This window comes from Papaver somniferum, unplaced genomic scaffold (genome assembly GCF_003573695.1).
Source record: "Papaver somniferum cultivar HN1 unplaced genomic scaffold, ASM357369v1 unplaced-scaffold_139, whole genome shotgun sequence".
Taxonomy (NCBI): Eukaryota; Viridiplantae; Streptophyta; class Magnoliopsida; order Ranunculales; family Papaveraceae; genus Papaver; species Papaver somniferum.
In genome coordinates this window covers 1,650,370-1,673,060 of record NW_020623156.1, presented here as the reverse complement: position 1 = coordinate 1,673,060, position 22,691 = coordinate 1,650,370, and the positions used below count along the sequence as shown (strand labels likewise).

General features: G+C 36.8%; 2 long non-coding RNA genes across 2 annotated transcripts; one reads left to right on the top strand and one right to left on the bottom strand.

Annotated features, from left to right (window-relative positions):
• Window positions 1–119: 119 nt before the first annotated feature.
• LOC113335192 lies at window positions 120–1,080 on the top strand. The gene is made up of 3 exons (XR_003353219.1): window positions 120–185; window positions 291–369; window positions 943–1,080. It is a non-coding gene; the product is annotated as an uncharacterized LOC113335192 (long non-coding RNA).
• Window positions 1,081–20,216: 19,136 nt separating this feature from the next.
• Window positions 20,217–22,093, bottom strand: LOC113335189. The gene is made up of 4 exons (XR_003353218.1): window positions 21,919–22,093; window positions 21,586–21,779; window positions 20,949–21,067; window positions 20,217–20,305 (listed from the first exon to the last, which is right to left on the bottom strand). It is a non-coding gene; the product is annotated as an uncharacterized LOC113335189 (long non-coding RNA).
• Between the last annotated feature and the right edge of the window lie 598 nt (window positions 22,094–22,691).

Sequence of the window (22,691 nt, the reverse complement as noted above, 5' to 3'; positions counted from 1 at the left end):
TCATCAATCCTCCAACAAGTAAGACAGACCGTTTCCCTCTCTTCCTCCCTGAGAGTTTAGAAGAAGAGATTTTTTAACAGTTCATTTTTTTAGTTTCGCAGGTGGTATTCAGAGAAGTTTTTAAAGGGTGAATGGGATGAAGAAGAATGTGTTTCAGAGTGGAAAAATACAGAGCTCGTCTCTCTGTAAGTATAGCTCTTCTGATTGTATTATAGGATTTCTTTATATATGATGTTGTCTCTTTGCTTATGAAGTTTGACCTGATTTTGACTTGATTTTGATTTTGGTAGGAACATCTGGAGGTGAAACAACTAGTGAGGTTTTTGGAAGAAGAAGCCGATGCTGGGTTCCAACTTCTACTGAATCAAGGTTGGTAATATTATTGATTTGTGTCTGTCTCTCTCTTTCTCTTAGTTCTTTATTACTAATTTCAATTTGTAGTTGATTCTTCCTGCCAATCTTACATGCTCAAGAGTTACGACAACAATGCCACTCAGTCTTAGTTACATAACCACTTCTAGGACAATGATACTGCTAAGGTCTAGTGTATTCGATTTGAACTTTATACTTGTTTGATTCGTATTGCAATGAAAACGAGCATTTCAAGATTACAAGTTAAACAATCAACCATATGTTTAAGTTCATATAACTTGTCCTTGATTCTTGGAAATCATTTGGACAAAGATCATAAAACTAAACAAAAATAATGAATTTCCAGAGACTTTATTCTAAACTTTTGAATAGTATTTTAGTTTTTCTTGCATGTCGATGTGTGATAGTTTGGTTAATGTAACATGCATGTCACTTATTTGGTTTCCTCATAATGAGCGATCCTTCAATTTGTAAATCTAAGGGTGCGATTTGAAGGTGCTACTTATCTGCTGTGCGATGACCCACATCATGTATACTTACTTTTACCAAACGGTTTGCATTTTGAATTAGGAAGCGCTTCGGGTAGCAGCAAAGGCTGTCGTTCTTGACTTACAGCCTGAGATGAAGATAATGAAGGAAATCAAGCTGAAAGGAACTCCTCTAAAAATCAAGCAGAGGAAGTCTCTTATCAAGTTTGAACCAGAAGATGTTGATGTTGTTGAATTGATAGGTTCACCTATTTGGACTCAGAGTGGAAATCGGGGGCATGTTAACGAGGTTTGTGCAAAGTTTACAAACAAAATCCTCTCTTTTGTGTATGGTCTTGAGTGTTAATATAGTTTTATGATGTGTATCTAGATATACATTACAGGTTTCCATCCAGTTTCTTTTGTGATTCTAGAAGTCATGAAAGAATGTTCTTTCGACTTCTATACATGAGTCGTATGTATGTTGCATCGCTCTTATGTTTTCCGCATCTGGCATGGACTGTTTCTCCGAGTGAATGTCTAAGTTGTATATCCTCTTTGGTTGATCTGTTTTTGTCTTATCGGGAGCTTTGGCATTCATGTGAACTTTGTTCTTTGTGTTTCTAATGATTTTCGTACTTGGCAGGCGGCAAAGAGAGACGGGATTGCTAAATGCACGTTTAAGAGGAAAATGCGTATGAGTGACATTGTTTTCATGCGTGTGTTGCATGAAGTCGAGGCTGCTCGCTTCTTCAACTCGTTACCAGCCCCGCTGAAACCACATGAAATGGGACGGCTTAGACTTGAGCCACGTCGTGGTGTAGAGATCATGGATGTGAATATTTGTCCTATTTTTGGTACAACTGTTTCCCTAGTGAGGAACGAGGCTGGAACCTACATTGCAACTGACGGGTGTGAGTTTAAATATTTGAATCCAAGAGCAGCACGGATTCTCAGAAGATCAGGAATACCCCAAAAGCCCAGCACCGAGGAGAGGGACAAGATCTATGAAATTAGTGACAATATTTTTGCTGTGCCAAGTGGATGTGGAGGTTGGTTCAATAAAATCATCTACAGAATGAGCAATAAAGTAAGTACCACCATGGATTCCAGATTCCCATTAATTTCATATGTACTGACTTCAGGCATTTCGTTAGCAAGTATGCTAATATAATTTTGTTTGGGACAAGATGACCTCAGAATATATCGTAAAACTATTGGTAAAGGTGATGGCATTCCTCTTACAGCCAAAGAATGTGCAGATTACGCGAAACATCTTTTTGAAATGCCGTACGAAAAGCTTCCTAGTGAGCACCCAAAAGTTTGGTCGGTTTAAGGATCAAGCTATTTGTTAAGAGCTGCAGTTATCTTTTTATAAGAAATGATGTAAATTGATCTATGTGATAATAAAACTTGATTCAATTTTTAATTTGGTTCATAATCTGTGTTAGTATCAATTTTAATTTCAATTTGGGATTATCTAAATCGTAATCGGCCAGATACTTCCGGCACCAGAACAACAGATGCAGCGGGCAAAAAGTTTGGTAGCTCAAAAATGTAAGCAACCAACTTCAGATATTTCACTTGCTCTATTATTATGGTTGGTCTATCTATGAAGCGATCGGCGTTTCACTTGCTCTCTTATCGTTGGTTTATCTATGAAGTGATCAGCGTTTCACTTGCTGTATTTTGGTTGGTCTAGCTTTAAAGCGATCACTATTTTGCTTGCTCTAGGAAGGTCGGTCTAGCCATGAAGCAGTTAAGAAAAAAGACGCTGCATGATAGTTGTTTGATTACTAAAGCGATTGCCTAGCTGCTCTAGACTTGTTGAAATCCCACCTTTTGCAACTAGAGAGCGAGAGCCAAATTAAGTCGCTTTAAGGGGTAGAGCGATTTAATATGGGCTTTTCCAACCAAAAATGCCTGATCGCTTAATCCAACTTTTCTTGTAGTGCAAGTTTGTGTTTATGAAGGATGACGTACATGAAAATTGTTTTTATATCCATGAACTGAATTCAGATCATTGACTTTGTTTTCGCAAACACAGCATATTTGGAGATATTCTTTCTTCCTTATTATCAAGTCCAGAAACTTTATTCCAATCAAGAAACAAAACATGGGTTGTTATTATTCTAAGCCAAGAACTGGAATAGTTGATGCAGGCCTATATTTGACAGATGATATCTGGATTCAGATATTTCTTCATCTTCCTGTGAATTCCATCTACAAGTTTAAGTGTGTGTCAAAGGTATGGCTATCTCTTTTCTCGAATCCTGATTTCATAAATAAGTGGGTTGATACCAATTGCAGCACTTCTAATAAGTCAATGTTATTATTCTGTTTGTAATCCACTTACTCGAACATGGGTTTCTCTTCCGCCACCTCCCACATCAAGTGTGGCACTTCAATGTCTTCATGGTTTCATCTGCGAGTCTATTTCATCACCATTACTTTCTACAACTTGTTACACGGTTGTTCGCATCCCAAACTTCGGTGAAAAATCCAACAATTTCAGCATTGAAATCTTTTCTTCTATGTTGGGTGAATGGAATAATTATCGAGTTTCACGCCCTCGTGGTATCGAGTGGAAAATTGTTCCTTATAACAGTATACTTATCTGTCATGGAGTTATGTATTGGATTGAAGGGAGCGAAAGCATCCTTGCTTACAATCTGAACAACATGGAAGGCAGTGGTGAAACTCGCGGCGACATGTGTAGGTTGATGATCAATTTCCCTAACCGAGAACGGTATGGTAACTATTCGGATTCTGCAGACAATGAAATTGCCAATAGTCGTTGTCTTGGGGAATCAGAAGGCTTACTTTGTTATGCTACAATTATGAGAAGTTGCAGGACATTAAGTGTTTGGGTGCTGGAGGAGGACTGGCGTTTGTTGCACAAAGATATTGATTTGAACAATTTCTTTGCAGCATTGGATATGAAATTATACAAGTCTCAGTTACGTGGGGATGATTCTGGACTACAACTTGGAGCAGGATACAAAATGGATTCAACTATGGCAACCTTGATTTTAGGCTTCAGTCCGGTTGACAAAAATGTTGTTTTGCTCAATTACAAAAGCTATTTTTGGGCGTACAATATTCCAAGTAGAAGATGTACTAAGCTTTTGGATCCTTGTTTCTTGGCCGAAAGTTATTCGATTTATCGCTATCATATATTTTATCCATTTGTGCTGAAGCCAATGCCAACAATACTTCCACCACCTTCTTGGGTAGTCGAGTCGATTTCAGACCTCGACTCTTGAGTTGTTTTCGCTCTCCTTCTTGATGTTCATGTTCATATGCTGCTGGCTATTGAGATGTATTCAGTTGTGACTTTGTGAATTCCAGAACTTGATTAGCACCTTCAATGCAATTGGGCTCTAAATATGATTCCTAGTTGAAACAAAATGAGCCCCGGGATCCAATCCACGTTTTATCTAAGAAATTGCCATCTGATCATATATGCTGTTTGATATTATTGCAGAAGAAAATTAACCACCCAGTGGAAACTTGTTTCCAAATCTAATTTTTCATTTCATTTTATTTATTTTTATTTAAATCCCCATACTCGAACCTATTGACAATGGCTAATTGGCTCATATGGTACTGCTTTTGGCTGCTGAATGTAAGTTTTTTAACCAAGAGCACTCGATCGTGTGTGCATATACTGCTTTCTGTTTTAGCTAGGTAGTCCAGAGGTTCAAATACCAGCAACAGATATAAGGTGCAAAAAATCATAAATATGTGGCTAATTAAGTGGTGTGTAACAAGAGATATCATAAAAAAATTAATCACTCAGCACTCGGTGCAAAAAAATGTGATGAAAATTAGTTTCTAATGCAATGAAACAAGAAAAACATAGTTGCCGAATACAATATTTTATTTCATTTTATTTATATTTTATATCCAATACTCGAACCGGTTCACAATGCTTAATTTGCTCATCTGGTATTCCTGTGCAGTTGCAGAGGAATCGTTTGTGCGTATGCTTTCTCTTTTAGCTAGGTAGTCCAGAGGTTCAAATACCTGCAACAGGTACGCAAGCAGGATTCCAGGTCAACATAATTTATTCAATGACATCACACTCCCGACAACTATTTTAGTTGTCAGTTTATTCTGGTCTCAGAGAACAGTTTAGACAAGCATGGAAACATTGCGCAACATGCATAACATGATAAACTTTTCTAAGCCACATAATGCTACATAATGCTACATAATGCTATCAATCAGGCTGGTGGTGTTGGAAGGGTAGTAAAAGTAAGCAATTGTAGCAGAATAAAGAAAATAGAAAGATCGATCGAGAATCTATTGAGATAAATAGGAAATGTTTGGATTTGTACAAGGTATACCTTAAATCAAACACAAGCAAGCGATTCAACGTGCTTGTATACTTTGGGATCGCGTATATATTCCGGAGGATGCCATTCATGTGCATCATAAAGTTCTGTGCAGCTATTTCCTTCAGAATCATAAGAAATAATCACGTCACTGTGATATATTAGTACAATGAACTTCGGAGAGTACTCTTCTACTTCATCGATAAAAATTACTTCGTAACTACATTTATCGCCCAGTTCTGGATATGAACCCTTTAATCCTTCCATATCTGACTTTGTATTTTAAAATCCAACCAGTATAGTTAGTGTCCATTTCCAATACTTCGAAACATGTAGATATATCATAATTAAACAAGAGGTAAAGCAAACGCCCACCATACACATCAAGGCAATTGCCGTCTGTGTACCAACGACCATCTTTCTTCCTGGGGCTCAACACTTCACGTATTGTTTCTTGGACGACATCGAAATAAATCAAAGACCCTTTGTTGGTTATCCAATTTAACGAACCATTCCACAAGACACAAGACTTGTACCCGTAAGGAAAAGTATATTCCTTTTCACAAAGTCTCCACGAGGAGGTTTCAGAAGAATAGATTTCAATTCGTTTCGTGGCAGAACCACCATTTTTGCTCCAAATACATATAACTTGGTAATGCACTGATTTCAGCGGATCCCAAGTTAATTCAATATCTCTAAGGCACCTCGTGTCATTCCAAGAACACGAGGTAAATGTAGGTAGGTTAAATGGAGGTAATATTTTGTATTGTTTGGTGAGTGGATAATAAACGTAATACTTCAAATACGTCATGGCAACACTATCGCAATTACTGCAAAGGAGGAGCCCGTTACAAGATTTCACGATCCTTTTATCCTCGCCAGAAAAATTTAGGGTTTTATTAAAAGGGACATAAGTACTAGTCACATTCCCATCAATGCAGCTATAGTGATACTCGAGGTTGTCATAGTTACATGAATATTTGTTCAAGAACGACCCAGGAATCTTAAGACGGCCTTCAATGCAATGTTTTTTTGCGAATGAATTCAGGATCAGTGATGATAGATAGCTTGTTTTGATACATATTTGAATACAAGCAAGGATTTTAATGGTAAACGTGATAAATCTCAAATAAAACATCAGTACCTGAAACAGACGATGAGATTGCACTATCAACAAAAATCATACCTTTTTCTGTAAGTGGCTTTGCTATAGAAAGCATGTTTCGGATCACTTCCACAAATTCTAATGCTACAAGGAGGACACTCAACTTATATAGCTGAGTTAAAGAACCCTAAAATTCTATCCTAACTGCCTGGTTAGCAATTCACCGAATGATGATTCCTAAGTAACCCTCTTAATGCTTTGTTTTACGGCACACCTGGGCCCAATTTGCAGCAGATCCAGCTAGCTGGACTTGCCCCAAACTAACTTGGCCAGCAGGGGCTTGACTCTAATATATATGCGGTTAAAGGTTGGAGTTTTCAAACGAAAGGTACAACACTATATTAAGAGGCGAACCCGCCGTGCCATGTGCCGTGCTAGAAATAAGACGTGCCGTGTTATGACGTGCTTAAGAGCGTGTTGTATCTTGCAGTGCCCGGCACATTTATTTTACATTTCTCAAAATAAATATTTTCAAACATACTTAGATATTATATGTGTTTTTATTGCAATAATTTGACACAACGAAGATATAATGTCAAAAAATGGTTAAAATAAACACTCATTTGTGAAATATACAAAAAAAAATGTGTTGTACTGTACCGTATTGTGCAGTATTTTAATACATGTTATGACGTGCTTTGTTAGCGTGTTGTGTCATGTTGTGCCACGTACTCATCTATTCCATGTGATGTGCTGTGTCGTGCCACTATACTGATTATCATGGCCTAGCACAACACATTAAGCTAACGTGTTGGGCTGTGTCCGTGCTGGCGCAACCAAGCTTACACTTCTAGGTGCACTCAATCTATTGATTTAGTCTTTTGAGGTGATAAGAGTGCGAGCTACTCGTGGCATAACTGTTTTTTTCATTATTTCTTTTTTAGCATCTTGGATTAACCTACAATTTTCAAGGCTATATAGTAACGATTTGGGTTATACAAACTAAACTATGACACCGCCAATACTCACTGTTTCGGGAATCAGAAGGCTCACTTTCTGATGCTACCGACAAAAAAATAAAATAAAAGGAAAAACAAAACAAAACAAAAAAAGAAGAGACCCTAAGCCTAGGTTATACATCTCTATCCAACGGCTGAAAGGGAGTATTTCAATCCAGCGGTTTGTAATACTCAGAATCAAAGGAACACAACCCTACTTCTCTCATTCTCATATAAAATCCCAAACCCTAAATTTATTTGTAAAAGCCGTCGTTTCACTCAAAGAAGAGAAAAAAAACATTTTTCATCTTCCCAAACAATTCAACAATGGAAGATTCGGAGAGGCCTCTGGTTTCAATCCAGAACGTGGAAGGAGCCATTCCATTACCAAAGGCAGCTGTGGCGAGGCCTGTGGTTTCCGTCCAGAATCTGGAAGGAGATATGGCAACTGACGATAGCAACGTTCCATTACCAGATGCGATGAAGGCTCGCCTGAGGCCTGATATTATCAAGGTTGTTCACGCGAATATGTCAAAGAACAGTAGGCAACCCCACGCAGTTACTAGGAAAACTGGTCATCAGACTTCTGCTGTATCATGGGGAACCGGTCGTGCAATCCACAGAAGAGACGTGAACCAAAAAAAAGAAGAAGTATGGGTAACCGGTCGTGCAATCCACAGAAGAGACGTGAACCGAAAAAAAGAAGAAGCATGAGATGTTTATTTCTATTCATTTATTTATTGTTTATTTTTTAACAGATATTCTGTTATCATTCTATTTCTTTACTTCTGGTTGTTACTTGTTGTGTAATTTGATCTCACATCCAATGGACGTGTAGAACTTTGAATAGGACTGCTAGAGGTGTAAATTGGGACGAACCAACACGTTTATGGCACAACACAACATGTTAAAATTCGAGCACAGCACCGCAAAGCACATGACCGGCCCAGCACAGACACAACACGTTTGTTTAATATGTTGTGTTGTGCCAGACAAATAGGCACATCAACACAGCCCAACACGTGGCACGTGTTAGCACGCGGCACAGCACAACACAACACGACACGCGAAGAAAGCACGCCACATCATGCATAAAATACTACACAATACCTCACATTTGATGCATATTTCACAAAAGAATCATAGTTTTAGCCAATTTCTAAAATTTTATTTTCGTTATGCTAATTTACTATTGTAATAATACATGTACTAACTAAAATATCTCAAAAATATTTATTTTGGAAACATAAAATAAGTGTGCTAGCACAGCACAACACGTTTAGTACAACACGACACGCCATTTAGCACAACACGACACAACACGTTTATTTTTCTGACACAGTACAACACGACACGCCATTTAGCACAACACAACACAACACGTCTGAATTTCTGGCACAGCCCAGGACAACACGTAGCACGCTAAACACGTGATTTCGTGGGCTGGGTTGTGTCGGGCCAGCACGTTTTACACCTCTAAGGACTGCCACTATGAATAAACTACGCTCTTTTATGCCTTCAAAATTTATTTTCATCAAGCTAGTCGTGAAGATGATGCGGTAGATTCGTTAGATTAGTTAATCTGGTCCGTTAAAAAAATTTCTCATCTTCTATTGTGTTCCATCACAATTATTATCTCGTTTTCTCTCCTTACCTGGAATTTTTCAATTGAACAGGTCATAATGATAATTAGGATTTTCACACAACGTAAGTGATTATAATAGGTGAAATTTTGCAATTGTCATTATAGTGTGAAAATTAGAACATTTCGATGATAATTGCAATTTTTCAGTTGAAAATTAAGATTATCACCAAGTTATGAAAAATAGCATTTTCAAAGACCTGTTGATAATTGTGATTTTCCCAGAAATTGGTTGATTATAACCGGTGAATTTTTTTGATTATCACTAGAATTTAACAACTGAAGTTTTTGATAATTGGTGTTTTCGTAAAACACTGGTTTCAACATATTAAAATTGCAGCTATCACTAAATGTGAAAAATCGAAATTTTCACATTGGAGCTGCCGTTATCACAAGATGCAATAAGTAAAAATTAGAAAATTGCGATTATCACTAGTTATATACTTGTGAAAACTGATTTTTCCATGCTTTTTTAATTTGTGAAAATAAAAACTTTCACAATTTATTTCAACCGAAAGTTGGAATTTTCACCAATCGGCTAATTCTCAAAAAGTGTAGTTTTCACATATCTATCCACGGTTGAAAACACGAGGTATCATTATTGGAAACTTTACAAATCCGTGAGAAGAGGAATTTTAAACAAGTTTCTTTTGCAGAATATGGGTATTGCTAAGGAATCAGTCAAAGGAGATATTCAAGGGAGTCTTAATTAAGAGAGTTATCTTGGGATAATTTTCGGTAAACAAATTAATTTATTTGAGGTATTTAAGGGAATTCTTTGGTGAGAGTATTTCGAGGGAGTTATTTTAGGGACAAATTTTATCCGTTTTACCATAATTATTTTAATTTTCTAAATAAAACTTAAAAGGTTATTTTTGTAACAAATAATTATTATTAATAATCATGGATTTCTCGTATATGGGATCTTATTGGAGGGCTTCTGATACACAAAAATAAAAAATTGGGCTAGAGAAAAAGATTATATCTTGTTGTAGGGCTTTAACCCACGGATTTGCAGCCCAATATAATAGCTAGGGTTCTATTCCTATTGTATATAAATGACTATCTATGTAACACACAAAAGCTGATGAATGAAATATTTTTCTCTATGTGCCTAGTTATCTTTCCCTAATATCTACTACAAAACGTTATCAAGCACGAAGCTAAACCGCAGATCGAGATTGGTTAAAGTTTCTTTTTCTCTTTTCTACATGGATGATAAATACAAGTTGTTCAAAAAAAATAAAAATAAATGGTGCTCGGATTTACATCGTCGCAGTTATGGAATCATTGTCAAGCTAAGTGTTTTTCTTCCTTTGATTGTGGAAGATTTGATTTGATTTAATTTAAATTAATTTAATTTATAGGGAAAAGGAAATATGCTGATTTGATTGCTACTAATGATGAAAGGAAACCTGAGACGTTAATGGGTGAAAGATGGGCCGAAGGGAATATGCCGATTTGTACTAACGCCAAAGGAAATCTGTTGGTTTGATTTGTCAAGGCGAATGGGTTTGGTTATGATTTTTTTTTATTAAGGTCTTTTCCAGTTGGACCTAACTCGACGCAAGAATGATATTTTGGACTCAGAAGTACTTGATCATCATTATTGTGCATTTGAGGTGGAAATCATTTTTTTGAAAAAGAATAAGGAATATCTTCCTTTATACAACTTTATGCTAATGACAACGCACTGTCTAAAAGGTAGATCTACGTATTCCCTTGTGTTTCTAAACACATGCATCCCAATTTTTGTGGAGGAACATACAAAAATTAATATGAGTCAGATTTTATTTTGTTCTCCCTCTTCCAATTTTTTTTTTACTTCATCCATAAACTAATGAACCAGTATATGTTAAAGTATCAACAAGAGATTCACTATCTTTAGTAGGCTATTCAACCTAAAGTAAATGGTACATTCAAAATGAGATTCTCTTGACCTGTTGAGATGAAGAAATTTCTCAAATTAAGCTAATCGTAGAAAAATTGAAAATAATAAAAACCCCGAAGTAATGAGGGTAGACGTACTGACACAAGTGAAGCATGTGAAAAGAGTTGGGAATGAATCTTCTTACTGGTATTGGTAAAGCAATGCAATGCGGGTACCATAGTAGCAACCAATTTCCACTGGAAAGGTCATCAACTCACAGTGATGAGGAACTTTTCCTGGCATATTAACTATTTACTTGAATTAGATCCGATGTCTGTGCTTATGGATTGAAAAGTACATCATTCCCACGAGACATAAATTCTCTATAACACTTGAGATATATCCGGATGAAAAATATATCATCGTCCCTGAAACGTAACATATATTCACTCTAAAGTACTTGAGTTGATCTCACTTTTGTTACTAATAAGGCCACACCACTTATTTAATATCTCAAGACTCAATGTCTAACAGATAGTGGTTTCCCTCCCACCAGCTTAAGGAATTTAAACTAGTTGTTAAACTATTTCCTTATAATGTGACTACGAGGGTTGGATCATCGAGCGCGGCATTGCTCAAAATTTGTTTTCAAGATGGAACAAAGACGTCACAAAATCTCTACATGTACCGAGAGATGATTACACCTTGTTAAATTCCAAAGAAACCCATGCAAATGGATATCATGTGGAACCTCACATTGATGGGGATGTAATTGATTGCATCTTTTATAACCTTTAATGAATATGGAAGGAAGCATATTCTTAGAGAAATTTATGATTCGATTTGGTGAAATGTAAATCACTAATATTTGGATATTGAATCCATATTGACCCCGACATTGAAAGATTGGGTATTGACTCATACAGACTTTGGCACAACTATAAAGCTACTTTGGTTGTGACATGATGATCATTTTGAAAGGACTCAAACGTACATCACTTTATTTGAGTGAGCGAGACAATGGAAAAAAGATTGACAAAATGCGAAGTGACGGTATATCTCTCAACAAGTGTTTTCTAAAGTACTAGATGCACAACCCCCCGTTTCCATTGTGCTTTTAAGTAAGAAAGCATATCACTCATTTTACAAAGTCTTCAGTAAAATAGGACCGAGACCATCCTAAGAAGCAAATGGAAAACAATCCATATTACAGAGAAGATAAGGTGAAATTTAGAAAAATATTCATGCAGAATGCGGACCATTAAAGTGACTTATGGCTCTGGTGAATGTTCTGACATTTTGAACTAGTTATAGTTCCCAAGAAATTTGCGTTTAAAAACTCCTAGCACATATTACACAATACAAAATGCAAAGGGTCACCACCCTTATTAATGCTAGAGAATTTACATCAAAAGGACTTGATGAATATTGCATGTCTAATAGGATCAATATAGAGCATCTTATACCCAATGGTCTCACAGAGGCTACCATCAAAGGTTACAGATGGTGCCTAAGGAATAGGTTATGCGTACCAACCTATATTTTATTGCTTTGGGGATATGCAATATTATACGCATCTTACTTAATTCGTTTTTAGAACCCAATATTAGTCAACCTTTTCTGCGTACCAGTTGGTAACTGGATTTAAGCCTGACATTCGTGTTCTTACGCATTTTTGGTTGCACTATATATGTGACATTACGAGTCCACATCGTACTATGACGGGTCACGAAAATGATTAATGTAATTTTGTTGGATATTTACTCTCAACAATTATCCGCATTCTAAAACCTTTGGCAGGAGATCTCTTACCGCAAGATTTGCGGGCTATCACTTTAATGAGACAGTCTTCCCGTCGTTAGGGGGAGATAAAAAAACACATTTTCTAAGGGAACCACAGGAATTTTCGTGGTGTTCCCATTGTGTCTCATATTGATTTTTGTAATCCACAAATGTAAATGTGAAGTGACAAAGAATAATCGATTTTCAAAATGTACACTGATGTCACTAAAGTGACAAGATCACACATACCAGCTGCAAATATTCCTGCAAGGTTAGAAATCCTCAGTATGGGGTACACCATAGACTAAGGTGTTTCAACTACACTTGGTGGAAGTGTAGTTGAGGCCGTGACTCCATAAAGGAAGATGGAGAGACCACCAAGTTCGATCAATGCTCACCTAGAAAGGAAGCAGATGAGTAAGGCACAACCTAATTTTATCATTAATGAAATCATCTCATTTGATTGTCTCTGACTATGTCCATGAATCAATACTGGAAGACGCTCCGAAGTTTTAAATTATTCTAGAGAACAATGAAATCCTAACGGATTATGAGAATGCACATGAGTCAATAGAAGGATCATGCGTGCACAGTGATGATATAATCCATAAATAGTTGCTCCAGAAGTAGAGCACAATGACATCGAACCATGCTTTATTTTGATTAATTTCAAATAAATAGCATATTTGGCCTATACACTCCAGGTAGAACTTAGTTCTTCGGCAAATATACAGGTATTTGGTGTGGTAGTGCTAACCAACCAAGTGTAAAGCCTATTGGACATACACAATTAATTTGTCACAAAGCATAATGAGAAGAAAGTAGTCTTAAAGTACAAAGACTCGCCTTGTGGCGCTAGGTTTCTCACAAAGCCCTGGAATTGTTCTCTTGTAATGAACGTTATAGAGTTCCGCTACTTAGTTAGCTTGATAATTTCAAAAGGAATTGAAATGCAGCATATGTATGTGGTTGTTACGTATCTCTAAAAGAATCAAGAGATAAAAGATATTTCCAAAAGTACTTGATAGACTTTTGTTGCCCAAATCAAATGACTCTAAACCACATAGTGCGTTTACAGTTAGATAGAATGCTCACTTATAGATTCAAGCAATCAGGTGGATGTGGTATACCCGTCTAAGTGGCTATTTGATTTAGAGGGGATAGACAAGTAAGTTATTTTTCCTTGTGTATTCATAAGAAAGTTCCTGATTTGGAATTGTAGCTATTTATGTTGATGGTACAGACATGATGTACACTCTTGATGTAATAAGAGACCTTAAAAGCTATTTAAAATCCGAATTTGAGATGAAAAATCTAGGGAAAGCTCGAATGAATACTGAGCTTGTGGTATATTATTCCACCAGTTTGCATATGTCCAAAGCTGTCAGGCAATTTAACAAAGACATGCATCCTGATAGCACTCCCATGATTAGTCGAGGTTCAAATGTAAGTAAGTAACCATTTCGTCCAAAGGAATATGACGAAGATGTGTTTGGAGATGAAATTCTCATATCTAAGTACAATATACGCATTTTTGTACTTAATATAATAATGTACTCGATTAAATTTTACATCCCCAGGGAACTTGTTAGCTAGATATAGCTTCGCACCAACGCAACCTCATTGGAATAGTATAATGAATGTAATCATGTACTTAAAAGTAACCATTGACATAAATTTGTTTTATCCCTACAAAGACATTAAAAGGAATGCTAATGAAAGTGCAATCCAAAAGTTGTTGATTATAAAGGAACAATAATCTCTTCTCCAACGAAAGTAATCAGAGGGAGATATGGTAGATTATATTCTAAGTCATTACCAATATTCAGTTTCGAAAAATACATGACTAAAGGAACTGTCTGGAACAACTCTGAAAGTAATCAGGGGGAGATACCGACATCAGGGGGAGGATCCAAGGATATGATGTCGACATATTTTACTTCGAAATTGAAGTTGTGTTTTACTCTTTTTACCTTCGATCAAGAATAGTTTTTCCCAAAGGGTTTTGTTACTCGACAAAGTTTTTAGCGAGACAATACTAAAAGCATCAAGTATATTGAACATTGAAGACATGAAGATCGCGCTGATATTACTGAAAATATCTGAATCAAAGAAATGAAACGCGATAGTTTGTTAAGCAACATAACTTCCAGAATCAATAACAAGGTCTTATAAACATTCAAGTCACCAAAGTAAAGTGTGACAAACTTCTTCTGACTGCATTAGACTAATGAAAATTGTCTGACATCAGCGGGAGCATCTAACGGCGTGTTGAACTATTTTCCTTCACCGAGGTTACTTTTCCCCACAGGGTTTTGTTACTCGACAAGGTTTTTAATGAGACAACAACAAACACCGGGAATGTAATTTCCCAGCTAAGACTATTGTCTTTCCTACAAGGATTTTCTTCCTCAGGAGTTGTGAAGCGACTAGTGAACTTCAACGGAGCAAAGTGATCATCTGCAACGGATCACCCTTACTTGCATCTGTCATGTTGTACTCTTTTCCCTTTGTCAAGGTTTTATCCCACTGGGTTTTCCTTGTCAAGGTTTTAATAAGGCAACGTATACGCATCCAACTATGTTCTAAGTTTGCTTAATGTTGTACTCTTTTTCTTTAGTTCAGGTATTGTCCCTCTGGGTTAGCCTGACGAAGTTTTAACGAGACAACTAACTTAAACTCAACGATCTTTGAAGATCGTATTACATGTGATGAACTACATGTAAAATACGAGACAACATGTGGAGTACTACGTGTGAAGAGTTGTACCAAGGGTTTTTCCCACTGGGTTTTTCCTTGTCAAAGTTTTAATGAAGCAATTGTCTTAGACACAATAATCATCAAGGAGAGAACTACATTTGAAGACCTACATCCGAAGCATTTTATAAGTACTGCATTTGGAGTTCTATTGGACCGCATAAGGGGGAGTGTTGTAGGGCTTTAGCCCACGGATGTGCAGCCCAATATAATAGCTAGGATTCTATTCCTATTGTATATAAATGACTATCTATGTAACACACAAAAGCTGATGAATGAAATATTTTTCTCTATGTGCCTCTTTATCTTTCCCTGTTATCTACTACAAAATATCTAAGCCTACTTTGTATTTTTGCACCCCATAACAAAATTCTTGGCTCCGCCCACATGTCATGCTAACTATTATAGTTGTTTGTTTATTCTGGTCTAGATAAATAGTTTGGACAAGCATGGAAACATTATGCAACAAGCATAACATGATCAACCAGGCTGGTGGTGCTGGAAGGGTACTAAAGGTGAGCAATTGTAGCATAATAAAGAAAATAGGAATCTATTGAGATAAATAGGAAATATATGGAGTTGTACAAGACATACCTTAAATCAAACACAAGCAAGCTATTCAACGTGCTTGTAGTTGTATACTTTGGGATCGTGTATCCATTCCGGAGAATGCCATTCATGCGCATCCTAAAGTTCTGTGTAGCTATTTTTTTCAGAATCATATGAAATAATCATGTCACGACACATATCTCCCAACTCTGGATACGAATCCTTTAATCTTTCCATATAGACTTTGTATTTTAAAATCCAACCCGTATTTCTTTTTAATTTTGAAGCATGAACTTGTATTGATAAAATTAAAGTGAAATTACACGTGGGAATGTTCCTCCCATGGTGTCATTTAATACAGTTTGTTTCAAAAAACTAGGAACCGTGTACCCCCAAATTTTAGTGTGCAATACTCCCTGTTGACTATTGTCTGCCACATGATTAGCAAGAGACTTCGTTGCCTGATTTGCTTCCCTGTAAATGTGAAATTTTTTGTAATGGGGAATTTCTTCCAGTCTTTTGGTGATCTCAGCAAGCATGTCTCTCAGGTACCATGGAGGATCAGCCATTTTGTTGATGAAATGAACTAATGTCTGCAAATCAGATTCAATGTATATTTTAGTTCATTGGTACAGTATGACCGTTCGTAAGGCCATTAGGAGTGCCCATGTCTCTGCTAGTAGCGTTGTTGTGATTCCTAACGGTTGGGCCATTGCAACAATAACTGAGGTTGTCGAATCTCTACAAATAAAACCACCTCCTGCGGGTCCCAGATGTCCGCGGGCAGCTCCATCTGTGTTGATTTTGATCCAATGCGGTTCCGGCGGTTTCCATCCAACCTGAATATTCCTTGTCAGCCGGAGTGATGAAGCGGTAGGTGTTGTAGCATTCATGCCGGTAGGGGTGGAGGTAACACTGAATTTGCCCAATTGTATTCTTGTTGTATGTGGTTTGCTAGTTTGACTATATCAGAAGGCAATTTATGTTTTCGTCCATAAACTAGCTCATTCCTTGCCAACCAAAGTTTCCACAAGATGAAGCAAAAGGAGGTTGCTAAATCCAACCCGTATAGTTAGTGTCCATCTCCAGTACGTTGAAACATGTAAATATTCAAGATTTAACAAGAGGTAAAGCAAATGCCCACTGTACACATCAAGGCAATTGCCGTCTGTGTACCAACGACCATTTTTGTCCCGGGGCTTAACACTTCACCTTTTGTTTCTTGGACGACATCGAAATAAATCAAAGACCCTTTGTTGGTGATCCAATTTAACGAACCATTCCATAAGACACAAGACTTGTACACCTGAGGAAAAGTATATTTCTTTTCACAAAGTCTCCAGGAGGAGGTTTCTGAAGAATAGATTTGAATTCGGTTCATCGCAGAACCACCGTTTTTGCTCCAAATACATATAACTTTGTAATGCACTGATTTCAGCGGATTCCAAGCTAGTTCAATATCTCTAAGGCACCTCATATCACTCGAAGAACACGGGGTGTATGTAGGTGGGTTAAATGGAGGTAAGATTTTGTATTGTTTCGTGAGTGGATTATATACGTAATACTTCAAATATGTCCTGCTAACACTACCGCAATTACTGCAAAGGAGGAGCCCGTTACAAGTTTTAACGATCCTTTTATTCTCACCAGCAAAATTTTGGGTTTTATTAAAAGGGACGTAAGTACTACTAGTCACATTCCCATGAATTCAGATACAACGATACTCACGGTTTGCATAGTCGCATGAATATTTGTTCAAGAATAACCCCGGATTCTTAAGGTGGCTTTCAATGCAAAGTATTTTTTTTTTTTTTTTGCATCGCTAAAGAAATTTGGTGCTGGCGAGTTTCGAACTCAGGTCACAGGTATCATCACCCAATGACTTTACCGCTGTACTACAATGCAATGTTTTTTGCGAATGAATTCTGGATCAGTGATGATATATAAGCATTGTTTCGATACAGATTTGAATACAAGCAAGGTTTTTAATGGCAAGCGTGAAAATCTCAAATAAAACATCAGTACCTGAAATAGATGATGGGACTGCATTATCAACACAAATCGTACCTTGTTGTGTCGGTGGTTTTGGTAAAGATCGCATCTTCCAAATCACATCCAAAAAATTCTAATGTTGTGGTTGTGCGAACATGAGAAGTAATAATAGCACCTGACTGAATTTGATCGTGTACATAATGACAATCAATCTCAATATGTTTGGTACGTTCATGAAAAACAGGATTAGTAGCAATATGAAGTGCGGATTGACTATCACAGTAAAGGCGCATAGGCTGGGAGTGAAACACACCTAGAGATTCACTAACGCTTTTAGCCATGTGAGCTCACTACATGTATGAGCCATCGAACGATACTCAACCTCAACAGAAGAACGAGATACCGTGTGTTGTTTCTTTGTCTTTCAAGATATAGGTGAACCTCCTAAAAAGATAAAGTAATCAGTAAGCGAACGACTACTAAGAGGGAAGGAGGCCAATCAGAATCACAATAAGCCGTAAGTTGAAGAACACCATCCTTGCGTAAAACAATCCCTTGACCAGGATGCCCTTTAGATAACGAAGAACTCGGAGAGCAGCTTCCTAATGAGATACCTGAGGAAACTGCATAAATTGAGCCAATACATGCACCGAGTAACACAATTAAGCACGCATAATGGTCAAATAAATCAAGCGTCCAATAAGACGACGATATTGGGATGAATCAGAATACATAGGTTCATCATCAAGAGCTAAACGATGATGTTGATCAATAGGTGAAGAAGATGGTTTATCTCGAAGAAGTACAGTCTTAGATAGAATATCCAAGATGTATTTCCGTAGAGATAAAAACAGACCATCAGTTCGTCGAGACATTTCAGTACCAAGAAATTACTCGAGATTGCCCAGATCTTTCATATGATAACAACGGCTTAAATATACTTTAAAACCAGTAATAACAGCGGAATTGTTCCCACCAATAATTAATCATCCACATAGGCAAGTACCTCGTAGGGTAAATAGAGAATAATCAGCATAAGAGTGTACAAATCCAAAAATATTTTGAGCACCTACAAGCTTAGCAAACCAATTACGAGGAGCTTGATGAAGACCATGCAGAGATTTATGGAGTCAACACACTTTACCAGGAAAATTAGTCGAATATCCTAGATGAAGTTGCATATATACTTCTTCATCAAGATCCCCATGTGGAAAGGCATTGGGAACATCCATTTGGTGTAACTCCCAATCACGAGCAACTACGACTGCTAAGAATGTTCTAACCGAAACCATTTTAGCTATGGGAGCAAATTTTTCATTGTAATCCACCCTTTCTACTTGTCTATTACCAAGGACAACCAAGCGAGCCTTATACCGCTCTAAAGTCACTAGTACAAATCTTTACATAGGCTATACTTTATCACAGTGTCCATAGGCTTTTGGCCATGGATTATTTTCACTCCAAAAATGTGGTATCAGGTGTCGTGACAACTGGGTACCTTTATGGCTACATAAACTTTAAGTGACTATTGCACATGGTTTACCACGGCCATATCCCTATAGCCACACAATGGTCATAGGTTCCTTATAGCCACACAATTTATGTTTAATGTGGCCAGTGATTACTTTAAAGCTACATGGATTTATTTGAACCATGACATTTGCTACCAATCAGCCACGCAAGAGTCATTTTATCATGGTAATTCATGACCTACAATCACATTGAAATTCTAACACCATGGCAATAGACTCTTTTAAGATACAATACATGATTTCGATGTGGCGATTGTTTATCCTAAAGCCACATGGATTTATTTAACCATGGCTACCTCTATAATTTAGACACGCAAAAATGGTTTCAGCATGGCTAATTCATGACTTATAGCTACACTAAAACAATAGAACCATGGTCATAACTATCATTCAGACACGCAAACTAATAAAATAACATGACTAATTCATAAGCTATAGTCACATGGAATCAAAAACACCATGACCAAAAGCTTTAGAAAGACGCATCAAATGTTTTCTTTGTGGCTGTAGGTTACGTTTTGGACACATGAAAACTGGTAAATTGTGACTGTATTTCATATGCGCAATCTTCTGCTATTGGTGTCTTTAGGCCTCGTACGTATGTCAAGATTTTAAGAACCTATTGGCCACCTATTTGTATCACATCAAGTATCATATTTTAATCACTGATACTAGTGAATCTGTTTACTGAAAAATTCTCAGATATTCTTTATTTATTATTGACAAATTATTGTTATTACATTTACAGAGAAACTGCGTATAAGGTAGATAGTTAAGTGAAAACATGGAACATATGTTCAACTCCACTGTTGGATCTTCGAAGACCATTAACCACCAAACAATCCCTTTCAAAGTCTTCCCATCTGAGCACAGTTTCCTCTGCATCTCTGTGTAAGCACCTGCAAGAGAAAGAGGGAAAAGGAACAGATTCAATCATCTGGATATAGTGTTGCAAAGAGAACTACTACGATCTTTTATAAGAATAATCGATATGTCTTAAATTGGAGATTATACCACCAGAAAAATAAGAGATTGTTACAACTCTGTATGCACCATAATGACAAAAAATTCTAATTTTGCAGTGACTAGAAAGGGGAGCCAGGAGAGGTCAATACTGCAATTAGGATACAAATGAGACACACTAGGTGCAGGAGTCCATTCCTATTGGTCTATCATATGCATGAGCGTCCTATACCTGTATGACAGTCCCTGTATATACATAGAAGAGTGTAGCCGAGACTAGGAACTTCACCTTGCAGTATACGTGAATACGCAATCAACTGGCACAATTTACGCATCAAAAGTAAAATTCTAATCAGAGGTACAAAAACAGAAACTCTTCGGTGCAAGCGAGAGCAAATAATTGATACTACCACTTCCTAATGGAGCTTCAATTCTACTGGAAATTATAGCTTAGCAAAAGAGAAACACAGCTTATGAAAAATTGATATGTGGTTTGAAAACAAACAGTAATATAAATAAACAAAACAATCAGCAAGCGCCCGTTGATTGATGGAGGTGATAATTAGATCATAGTATCACCTGGAGAGGTGCATAACCGTTGTGTGGTGGTAGAGGGGCTTGTGCAGTCATTTCTAGTGGAGGCACGGGGTATCCTCCATGTGGATCATATGGTGGAGGAAGTGGAACAATCATTCAATCTGCAGGTGACATAAACTGCGTAAGTAGTTACTCATATGTGACACCATTTGCCTTTCCCTCGCCTGACCATGCATCGTAAGCTAGTATGACCCTCATCTACAGGTGTACTCAATCCCAGTGGCGCACACTTGTGTATCAACAAAAAACCTTGGTCGCAGATAAGTTAATGTCGAGTTGTTTTCATAAATATCCCCAAGGCATTGATAAAAAAACTCCATTTTCATTTGAATAACATTATAACACATAATTCCAACAAACCCAAACCCTATAAAATTACTAACTTGTAATGAGCAGCCAGAAACTAACAATTTCACCAATTAATATCCATTTTAGACAAGTACGGACTCTTAAACAAAATCAAGCCAAACAAAAACCCAACCCCAGAAAAAAGTTAACAGCATAAAAAAAAAAAGTAAATTCGAAATTCTGCAAAACCTAATTGAGTAACATTAAACAAATAACTATTTAGCTACGACCCTTTCGGATGATAATAGGAAGCATAGAAGAAAATTCTTACCAAACATCGATGTTGTGATCAATAACTGCACTCAATTTCATCTCCCTCCCTCTTTTTCTCTTTTCTTCTTCTTAGTTTACTCATTACTCGGACGGATGTGAAATGGTGGACTAAACTTCTTAGCTTGGTGGACTGAAATGAATCGTCTTGGTGGAGTAAACTATTTTTTTGTTTGGGGCCTGCTTCAGGTACACCTGCACAATAGAGAAAAAGAGGCTTAGATAAAAAAAATATATATATATATATATATATATATATATATATCAAAGCAAATCAAATAGTACATAAAAAATCAAGTTTCATCGACAAATAAATCAAATATTGCATACTTACTCATCATTTTCATCACTTCTATTAGGGATTGTGTATGATTGACTGGAGTTTCTGTAGTTTTGGATTCACGATGGAAAATATGGGAGTTTTTGGATTTGAAAAATGATATGGTTTTGCTTGTTAGGGTTTTCACGAGGTTCTCCATCTTCAATATTGACATTAGAGGAGGAGGTGTTCTCATCTCCATTCGGAGAGACAGAGGCAAAGAAGTGGAGGCGGATAGAAGAGCGAGAGAAAGAAAAAGTAATTTAGGGTTGTATAAAGTTTTGAAGTTTGGATGCAGCTTAATGCATCAACTTTTTGATGTTTAAAAAATAAAAATCTGCCACATTAAGATCACGATGATTTAACTTTTCCATCCATAATCTAAACCCTCCATCTCGGGTTAACCCTACGGGCAAGCAAATACGAAGTACCTAGTTTTTTTTTTTGTTTTTGTTTTTTTTTAATTTTTGCTTATGCTTTGTTTTTCGGATATTTTTTATGCCCCTCCGTCCAACTTTATTTGTCCAAATTGTGTTTTTTTTTAACAAATTTGTACCAAAAAATTGGTATATTTCCTATTAAATTTTTCTAATTATCAAGAAAGAAACAAAACTAGTATATTGAACAAACAATGAAAAAGATTGATGGTGTATATGGAAGTAATTTGAATTTCTTTCAAGTTTTTGTAAAATCCAAATTAAGCAAGTAAACTTGGACGGAGGGAGTATAATATTTGGGAAAAACCAATTACAACTCAGAAGGTTCATCAACTGGTAAGAAATTAGATG